Source organism: Lichenostomus cassidix, chromosome 2 (genome assembly GCF_008360975.1).
Source record: "Lichenostomus cassidix isolate B80296 chromosome 2, HeHo_3.0, whole genome shotgun sequence".
Lineage (NCBI taxonomy): Eukaryota > Metazoa > Chordata > Aves > Passeriformes > Meliphagidae > Lichenostomus > Lichenostomus cassidix.
Genome location: NC_139482.1, coordinates 32403302 through 32413628, shown reverse-complemented (window position 1 = coordinate 32413628; position 10327 = coordinate 32403302). Strand labels below are relative to the sequence as shown.

The window sequence follows — 10327 nt, the reverse complement described above, 5'->3', positions numbered from 1 at the left end:
GCAGTATCTCCTTAAGCTATGATCAGTCTGCATAGCTACAGCTAACAGCAGAGGCATCAAAAGCCCTCTCTGCTGTAGCATCACATAGGCCAGCTCTGAAAGCAGCTTTCAGCGTGTTTAGGTCACTCTGCTGCTGATGGTTTGGGAAGCCTACACTGAATAGTGTTCTTACTAAAAGTAATACTCTGTGGTGTCTCTCACCCTTATAAGATTTTAGTTCAAGGTGCAATGTACTGCTCTGCTCCTGGGTCATGCTACATCACGTTCCCATCGGTGAATACCATCCCTACCTTTTGGGATGTCATTGAGCTCGCTTTTCTAAATGCTTCTATTTTTTACTGCTGTGGTAATGGTATATATGAAGAAAACGGCTTCTGTTTCCCTCCAGTCAAGCAAAGCACCGAGTTCTGAATGGAACTGAGAAGTAGCTGATCAGTTTTGGGCATATGAGTCTGAGTAAAGAAACCGGGGTGGTTCTTCCCGCCCCCCTCTGTTTCTCCTAAGTGTGGATTAAATCGCACTTTGTAAGTAAAAGCGGTGTGAATGGTGTGCCAGGTCACATCCCGTCTACCTCCTCGCAAGCAGTAACAATTTCTGAAAGATTTAGCACACACATTCAGGGTTCATGGAAGCCGTCCAGCGCGCTTCTAACGGCTTGGATCTAATTAGTCATTCAAGTAGTTTATTTTTAAATAAGGTACAGAGGAACACGATAATTTTAGGATGCCAGTGCGGGGTGGGGATAGCGGAGGAAGGCGGGGAGGGGAGGTTCTCTCCCACGGAGGAGCTCTTCCCGAGGCGGATGGCAAGGACGAGCGCGGGAAGCGCTCCTCCTGAGCGGGAGGTGATGCCCTGAGGCTGCTGTGGATGCGGCGATCCCCCGACAAACGCTCTCCGGCGGCGCCCGCTCGCACCTCGTCCCTACGGCGCGGGAAGCCGCGCCCTCGGGACCAGGCGGCTCAGGGAGCCATCGCTCCCGAGGCTCCCCAGGGCCGCTGCGGGATTAGCTCCGCGCCCGCCCTGCCCTGCCGTGCCGTGCCGTGCCGTGCCGTGCCCGCAGCCCGCCCTGCCTCAAGCGCTTAAGGCCGGCTCGGGGGCTCAGCTCCGGCTTAGCCCGGGGCTCCTGTCCCCACGTCCCCTCGGGACAGCTCCGCACCTGTCCGCGGGCGCGGCCCTTACGTCATGGAAACACCCCTTCCCCCGCCCCACGGCCGGGCAGGCGGGCAGGCGGGCGGGAGCGGCGGGAGCGGCGGGGCGGAGCGGAGCGGGGCGGGGCAGCGCCAGGCGCCTCCCGCGGGCCGGCGCGGCCGTCAGTCGAGCGCGGCGGTCCCGCCGCCGGTCCCGCTCGTGGGTGCGCGCCGGCAGCCGGAGCGAGCGCTCCGCCCGGACCGACCCTTGACGCTGGCGGCTGTCGCTCCTGCCGGGCTCCTTCCTCCCTCCCTCCGTCCTCTCCTCGCTCCTGCCTGCGGGGCGCCGCTGCCCGGGGGCCATGGCGGGGGCGCCCGGCGGGCCGTAGGCGTGGAGCTCAGGTGGGTGCCCGCCGTAAACGGGACGGGGCGGGATGGGGCGGGCTGGCGGCGGTGGTCGCTGCCCTGGCTGAAGCTCCGCGGGACGAGCCGGGGCTCCGCGGGACGAGCCGGGCCGGGGGGCGACAGCCGGCGAACTCGGCACGCGAGGAAAGTGGCATTTTGGCGCCCGGAAAGCGCCGTTCTCGCCCGGCTGGCAGCGAGGAGCTCACGGCTACCGGCCGGGGCGCGGGCGGGCGGCTGCTGCCGGTGCAGCGCCTCATCCTGCCTGCCCCGCCGAGCCCTCATGCCTCCTCCTGCCGCCCGCAGGGTCCCCGGCCGCGCTGTCAGCCCCACTTGGCTGCTGCGGAGCGACAGCCAACTTGGACACCTTTCCTGCTCCGGGAGGGTGCCGCTGAGGGGGTTAGGTGACTGCCGGTGCGCTCCATGTGGCTCCGAGACGGAGCGAATTTCAGGTGAGCTGTGACCCAGCGGCAGCCGCTGCCCCGGGGCTGGGCTGGAGCAGCTCTCCCCGCTGCTCTGGGCAATCGCCTCGCAGCCGACTGGCTGGGAAATGGAACTTCAGAAACCTTGGGCGTGTTTGCAAAGCCGTCGGTCTCTGCTCTGTCTGTGGTTCTCTGTGCTCTTGTAAAATAAAAAAGAAAACAAAATGCCACCACTATTATTATTATTATTATTTCTTAAAGAAATAAACCTATCTTAACCTATCTTAAAGAAAATAGGTTAATTAAATCCAGCTTGTTTCCAGGTTGATTTAGTTTCCATTTGAGGACTAAGTAGGCAAGAGGAGCTTTTAAATACTCCATTATTAGAAAACTCTTTGGTGTAAAGTTCAGTGCCAGTGAAGTTTTCTTCACTGAAAGTGTTTTATTTTTGCTAGGAGGATATCTAGAATAGCTAGAGAAAAGGGCATTTAATAAATGTAAGGTAATTTTCTGCCTTATGTTTTTGTCCTAGGCCGCTAATGATGGTAACAATGTTCTTCTCTGTTTTCTTGAGAAGGCACAAAGGGAACAGTTGCTTCATCCCTTGACTTTCATCGATTAATCATAGAGTTCAGTGTTTCACTCATAGAGTTCAGAGTGTTTCACTCTAGTTAATTTCAACAGAGCTTGTAAGGCCGGTTTGGGTATTTAAAGCATGTGTTTTCATGTTTTCATGGACATTTTCTGTAAAGCCATGGGTAGTGACAGTTTTAATTTCCACAAGCTTTGTTTCTTATTGCTTAAAAAGTTTTTAAAAAGGTATCTTTAAATAAGACTCCCCAGTCTGCGCTCCCAGCAGATTAAGCTAACTAGTTTTCCATTGTGGCTCTTGCCTGTTTTCAAAGCAATAACATTCACAAGTCTTGAGTCTCTTTCTCTTTACTCTTATATTGCCTTCTCCACACATTGCATTAAGCCCACTTATGTCCTTTCTTTTATAATTTTATATAGTATCTGGGTTTGCATGCAGGAAAGGTGGGAGGGGATTTTAAGTGCTGGAGATGTTCTCTGTGTGTGCACTAAACAGTTGTGGTTGTGCTGAAATTATTAGTGTGTTCACCATGGACAGGAAATGATGGTGAGACTCAACTGGAGTCTGCCTGTTGCAACACTCTGTGTGTGGCTAGCTCATTCACTGTTGAAAATGTAAGTATACTGTATTTTATACAAAGCCTTATTTGGTTTTTTAAGTAGATGTGTGTACATTGTTGTAAAGAATTGGGTCTTGTTCAAACCACATCTATTATAAACTGATGCATGTCAGCTTAATTCCTGCATTTGTTGCATTCTCCAGGTCTTGTTACATACTGAGGAGAAAATAGAGCCAAAGATGGCATTTCCTGGATCTTACGGTTTGTGATTATAAAATTGAGTTTTCAGTTCCTACAAATGGTGCTCATAGCTACTAAATGAGAAAAGCCTGTCTATAGAAAAGTTGATTCTTATCTAAAGTGCTAATATGTTTTAGGTTTAAATTGGATTTGCTGCAAAGTGCATTTTCAAAACCATGCCGTGATGAACGAGGCAGCAGAATGAGTATGTTATTATGCATGGGGTACTTTTAGATGTCAGAAGCAGTGTAGTACCTGTATCAGCATATTTTGATTGTACTAAATTTAATCTACTTTAGTTCAGTTAAGATTTGGCTTACCAAAGTTTTGCTGGTAAAAGGCTGGGTTATAGATAACTGTGATACACTGTATAGATACACTGTATATCGCTGTATAGATACTGTGATACACTGCTACTAAGGTACCAAAGAAACTGCTAGGAGAATCTAATTGCGTTTTTTCTGTATCAAGTATCAGATAATAGGATGCAGATATACTGAGATCTGACAAACAGCTCTCTAGACCGGGACTAATGTGTTACCAAATTTACCCTGCTCTGCTCTTTGAGATGCTGGATTTGCATGTCTGTCTTCTGCATTAGTGATTATGTTCAAACATTATACTTTGGGGGCAGGCATTGTTTTTAGGCTCCTGCAGCTGTCACTTGTGCTACATCCTGCAATACTGGGCCTTGAAATAAATATTTTGTTGTTTTAGTTTATTTATCTGAAGGACAAGGAGGTTTTGTGTATGTAACGTTCTGTCCTGTTGTGGGTGCTTGTCTTTATTCTGCTAACATAAAATATATCTCCTCCATGTTAATTTCTAATTACCTTAGAGGAAAGTTTTCTGTCTGCCTTCAAGGCTGAGCGATGTGGGTGTTGATGCTAATGACTATGATAGCCTAGGTAAAGTTTAGGCATAGTAGCTGAGAAAAACACAGCTCTGGGTCTGACCCTGGGAGGCAGGATAACCCTAACTACTTCTCCTTTCAATCAGTTTTAGCTTGTTGCTCACGCAAAGTTCTTGAAGATGCTTGTGGCTTTCACACAGGGCTTTCACATATGTTCAGAAATAGATTCTATTATATATGAAATTACGATGTGAATGAGCAGTGTTGGGGTTTTGGAGCTCTTGTCAGCATGAAGCTCATGGCACATTGTTGCAAGTCACTTGAAACATTTATAAATAAAGTTGAGGACAGCCTCAGCTGGGGAAGAAAATAAAGAACTTGAACAAATTATTTCTGATTTTCTGTATTCAGCTATTGCAACTGAGATAATTATTAAATGATCAGAGCTGTTGTGGCTGCTGGGTTGGTTTGTTTGTTTGTTTGGGGGGTTTTGTTTTGTTTTGTTTTTAAACACAAATTCCATGGCAATTCTGGTACCTGCCTTGCTGCTAAAAGCCATGAGGACTCTAGGAATGCTAGCTGAAACAGAGAAATGTACTTGGCCATTGCAGCTCAGCCTCTAGTGTCCTGCCTGTCTGGTGTGCCTGGCTCAGTGCAAGCTCCTTAGGGTAGAAGTCACGTGTTGGTGTGTGGCACTGAGCACAGCAGGGCCTAATCCTATTTCAGTGTCTGGGCACTCCATGATGTTAACCATGAAAGTAAAGAAATGAAGTTGAGCTGCTTTCAGTCTGGCAGGTGCTGAGCAGTTTTTGCAATGTCTGTTTGGTATTTGCTAATGATTCGCAGTCTTTGGATGCAGGCTGTTCTAGACATGCCTCTCGAGTTGTTTTCTGTGGAAAATACAAACTGATAAGCAAGACTTGACAGGAATCCCTGTTATGTGTAGCAGGAGGAACAAGTAAGAGAGAGAACTGACTTTCACTGACCTCTAAGCCCTAAGCTGAAGTAGTGCATTGAGAGTTGCTATGTGCATTTAGCTCTTGGAGATATCTCTAAACTAAATAATTGTATATCTGGCTGTGAGACAGACATCCTGACATGAAGATAGTGGCTGCCTAATAGCATCTGGTAAGTCACAGGAGGAAGGCTGCAGATATGATGCTTTATGTGCCTCTGTTGCTTTTCAATTTTCTAACAGTTTAGACTGAATGTGAAAACTCTTCTTTCAAGTCATTGAAAACATACTAGGCAAGCTCTGCATTCCTTGTCCTGCCATGAGGTGTGTATATTTTTGTGGTTTTAGATTTCTCACTTTGAAGTCCAGTTGTTAAACTACAAGTACTTGAACTGAACGTTTCTTCTCTAGTCTTTAAGTTGTGTGGGTTTGATGCCTTAATCATATTTAGGTTGGCAAACACAGCTGCTGCCATGTCAACACTTAATTATTTCCTTCTGAACATTTTCTTTGGCACTTATGTTTACATGGGTGTGTGAACAAATCTCCCTTTCCTCTGCTTTCCAATATAATGCATACATTGAGAATTAAGGAGATTTTTCTTTTGGTTCATCTTTACATATTAGCAACTTTTAATGTCATCTTCAGATTCTGCCTGCATGCTGGTTGAACTTAAACCTTAAAAAAATCACAGCAAAACCATGGTAGTATGTGGTGCTCCAGTTGTCATGCACCACTTATATGTAATTGCTGCTCTTAGATCAAAGACAGTAACAACACAAAATAATAAAGATGAGAAACTCATCCATGTTAGTAAGTGTTTCTAACTATTCTGTGTTTACTGTATTGGTATCTTTTGAGTTGCAGTAGTGACTTTGTTATTAGAAAAAAAAAAAACAAACTACGAAGTATTGGGCTTTCTGACCATTCTGTGTATCCTTTGAATGTTTTCAGGGTAGAAATCTGAAATATTACTGAATGTAGTCATACTTTTCTCCCATCTTAATTGCAGCCAATTCTGTTATTATTGCTCATGATGATTCTGCGAAGAGTCTGTTATCACAATTGTAATCTCCTGTCTGTTGTGCCAGTTGCTTAGGTCACTTTTAGGTCACTTCTCTCTTATCTGATGCCACTTGTTCTTGTGATTCTGGAGGCTTTGCCTAGTCAGAGTGTACATATTTTTACTGTTCCAGTTTTAGTCTGTCCCACTTTCATATAGTTGTTGGTGAAAATGAATGAAGCTCCTGGTGTTAATGGTTCTGATAAGGAGCGGTTGTGTAGATGTACTCCATTTGCCTCACATGTATACTCTGCCCAGAGAGTCACTGAAACCACTGCAAAGACAATTTCTGAACAGCCTGCAATCAGCGAAAGAACTATGTGTGCAGGAGACTTTATCCTTCTCAGTGCACAAGCCCATCTGTGTCACTGTTAATTCTGCTTATTACGGAAGGTTAAGTCCTGCCCTTCAAGTTTTCATGGGAGCAGAGTAGAATATAGGTCTCTGGTACTACTTTCTTCCATCTTGCTAGTCACGCATGTTAAAACATTTTGTTGCAATGTCTCCCTCTTCTCCATGATAATTGCTTTGTCAGCGTGCCTAGAAAAATAGCCTTGAGGAGGGATAGAGTTACTTCATGCTCATGGTTGCTGAAATGAAATGCACAATTCTTATTTTCACAGAACTTTTTCTGTGCTGTCTGCAGTGACAACATATGACTTTGAGACCAGTCTTGCTAAGTTTTCTTGTCAAAAGGGTTCTGGCACTACCTCAGGCTGTGAGGCATAACCATGGCATCTGCCCTGAATATGATGTGGAACACATCTTGCTCATATTGGCAGCTGAGACTACATTGGCTGTAACTGTATTGCCAGAAAAGAAGCTTCTTTAATAGTCTGATAAAATACTGTATTCTGAAGGAGAGTGAACGATTCTATAATTTTTTGGTATCTCTTGCTTGTGACAAAGATGAGTGCTGAGATCCCCTGCACAAAGCATAAAATCTGAATTTAAGCACAATTTATGATGGGAGGAAGGGAGGAAGTTTCACTATGAACGTGATTCAGTGACTGACAGTGTCATATACCTTAAAAAAAGAAACAGCAAGTGTCTGTTCATCGGCTGGGGTACTGCTTGACTGATTTAAAATAACAATGTGTAAATCAGCAGTAGCAACAGCGATCCTGAAGACAGGCAAGTGATTATTGTCTGTGTATTTGGGAGCAGATGCAGCAAGCTCCAAAGGATGTGGGCTACTGAGTCTCTGCTAGTTTAAGATGACTGTGGTTAGGAGTTTGTGGTGGCTTTGTCAGGTTCACTCCCTGATGCCTTGCTGCTTGCCAAAGGAAGGCAGGCTGGTACTTGCCGAGAGATGCCTTTCTACAATTTGGTAGCTGTGTGGGGTTTTCCCCCTCAGCTGGATGTATCTGTGTCTGTGCACTGTAGAGGCACGTGAGCTCTTACTTCATGGGAATGAACTGTGCAGCCATTTAGGTAGCAGGTCCATCTTTTTAGCAATGACGTTGTCACCTCTAAAGAAGGTAGGCCACCTAGAATACATCAGGCTATTTGGAGCTGGCATTTTTGCTAAAAGATTGTGGGTATTTGCTTTTTAAAATAAGGAAAAGGTGTTATTAAGACTATGTCTGAAGAGAAGACTTCTCCTTAACTTTTTTTTTGCCAATTGTAATTAATAGGACTTTATGGTCTGTCCTGGAAACTTGTCAGAACTCCATCTTACTTGCTGTTACTGTTTAATAGGGTTAGCTGAATCACTTGGGACAGCCATGTTTAGTTTCCTTTAAAAGACAACATTCTGATAATGATTTTGTCACTTGTGACAGGACCAGAGGCAATGGGCATTGAAACAGGGGAGGTTCCCCCTGAACATCAGAAGGTTTTTTCCTTCACTGGGACAATGACTGAGCACTGGGACAGCGTGCCCAGAGAAGATGGAGTCTCCCTCCCTGGAGATACTCAAAATCTGTCTGGATGTGGTCCTGAGTAACCTGTTCCAGATGATTCTGCTTGAACAGGGGCTTGGATGTTCTCCAGAGGTCCATTCCAACTTGAACCATTCTGTGATAATTTTACTTGGGTATTTTGAAGCTTAGCATAAGGCAATTCTGCTCTTCAAAATCTTAGATGAACAAATTTATTTTGAAAAGCCAGCCAGAGTCTTGGTGGTTTTTTCTGGTCTTGCATGGACCTTAATGAAGTCAATAAGCAATCTTGTGGCTGGAATACAGGTCATCTCTCATACAGCAGGGTGCAACCATTGTTGGAGTAGGCTTCCTGTGGAGTGGTGGTGTCTGTCTGAGAGAATTTCAATTTTACAAAGAAGAGAACTAAAACTACTGGGGTTTTCTAATTTGCTTGATATTGAAATCAAATAATAGCAATATGTATATGAAGAGAGGAGAATCTAGGCTAGATTTTGTCCTGTTATTGAACTCTAGTAACAATCATGTTAGGAAAGAAGAGTTAATATTTCTTGTTTGCTTTCTGATTAAGGTCGAAGAATGGAATGAAAAGAGTTTGGGTGTTGGTCTACAGGACTTTGTCATGTATTGGCAAGAAAGATACTATTTTTAAGGTGTGAATTCAGTAGGTGTGTTCTTACTAGTATCAACATCACTATTTAGTGAATAGAATGATGGACAACAAAGATGTATCGTGGACCCTCAATTTGCCTACAGCTGTGGTATCTGTACCACTTCTAGGCTGAGAAGGCAGCCAACTGGGTTTAGATTCCAGGAAAATTTCTGAGCCAAAAATATCAAGACAAAGTATTAAGATTGATTCTTGTCTTCTTTAACTGAATGGTACTGATATTGTTTTACTGAGTGACCTAGATAGGAAGTTAACAATTCATAGTTCTTACACTACTGCCACAGCTGCTGACATCCAGGAAGTATAAAACACATTCATTCTTTCCTGTTGTTTAAAAAAAAAAGTTATATCAGCGAGTTCATTTGCAGATTTCTTATTGTCTTTCAAAGCTACAAATTCCAACAGTAAGACATTAAACCGGTAAGCACTCAAAATTATGATAACTTTATAAACCCTAAGGCTCACTTATTTAATATTTCCCAGTGCTTAGAGAATATCAAATTGTTGAGGAAGGAGAACTTGCCGAGGTAGGGAAGTGCTACTGTGGATAAAGTAAGTTCTTGCTTTTTAGCTGATACCCAGTTTGTTTCGTTGAAACAAGTTTTTTTAACATCCTATTTCGTAGAATAAGAATACAAAGGCATTGCTGAAATCATGTTTTTTCACTCACTGAACAAACATGGAACTTCATTGCAGATTCGGAGATAAGAGGTTAGAAATTTCCACAGGATGGCTGAATCATAGTCTTCAACACACAAGCACACAGTTTTACAGCTTACTTTCCTATGTATAATACTATATAGTACTTTACTACTTGGAGTTCAGCAGGATCAATGTTTGCACTTGGAAATCAACAGCAGAGCCATTGCCAGGATAACACTTTCGCTGATGACACTTGCTGTTTGGTTGCTTACTTTTGAAAGAAAATAAAGTGATGTCAGGCTTCGATAAAATGGCATATTTGATAAGTGTGGCTTATAAACTCGTTTCTTTTTTCCTTTATTGCTGGAACACTTAAATATAAAAGATCCCTTTCTTCTTACAAGTCATGTGTTGGTGTACTGAAGATCCCTTACAAGTGTTACTGTTACATTTTTAAAAGATCAAATTTCAAGTAGTGGGACACCATTGAGTATTTTTAAATACAGGCAAGTAATTATTTTCACCAGAAAAGTTTAATAATCCGCTTTTAGTCCTAGTTGATGACTTTGATGAGCTGAGCAGGGAAAATGCAACTTCCCGTTTATTTCTGGCTGCACTGTGGGCCATCTCTGTTTTTAAACAAGTGGTTTTCTTAATTTCGTAGTAATTCAGTGGTAGAACAGTGGCTATATCTCAGTGGCATCAAGTGACTATTCTCACTTCGGGAAGGGTTTGTGGTGGTAACAGCTTCCTACTTTAAGAGGCTTAGGAAATCTTCGTTTCTGGGGCACGGTGCAGCATTTGAAAATGATGGTGTTTTCCTAACTGGATGCCATTTCAGTCTTGGAATTCCAGACATGACAGTTCACACTGAACTACCAAACACTCCTTGTCAAATGAGTTTGCATTATATACTTTA

At 44.0% G+C, this 10327-nt stretch overlaps 1 protein-coding gene across 6 annotated transcripts in view; it reads left to right on the top strand.

Moving 5' to 3' along the window:
• Positions 1-1290: 1290 nt before the first annotated feature.
• OSBPL3 (oxysterol binding protein like 3) overlaps positions 1291-10327 on the top strand; it is an 85895-nt gene continuing 76858 nt past the window's right edge. For 4 of the 6 annotated variants that reach the window (XM_085050935.1, XM_085050933.1, XM_085050934.1 and 1 more), the window contains exon 1: positions 1292-1529. The gene's annotated coding sequence lies outside the window, so the exon portion shown is untranslated. Of the gene's footprint in view, positions 1530-10327 lie in introns of all 6 variants that reach the window. The other 2 variants (XM_085050937.1, XM_085050931.1) reach the window with 1 other exon arrangement.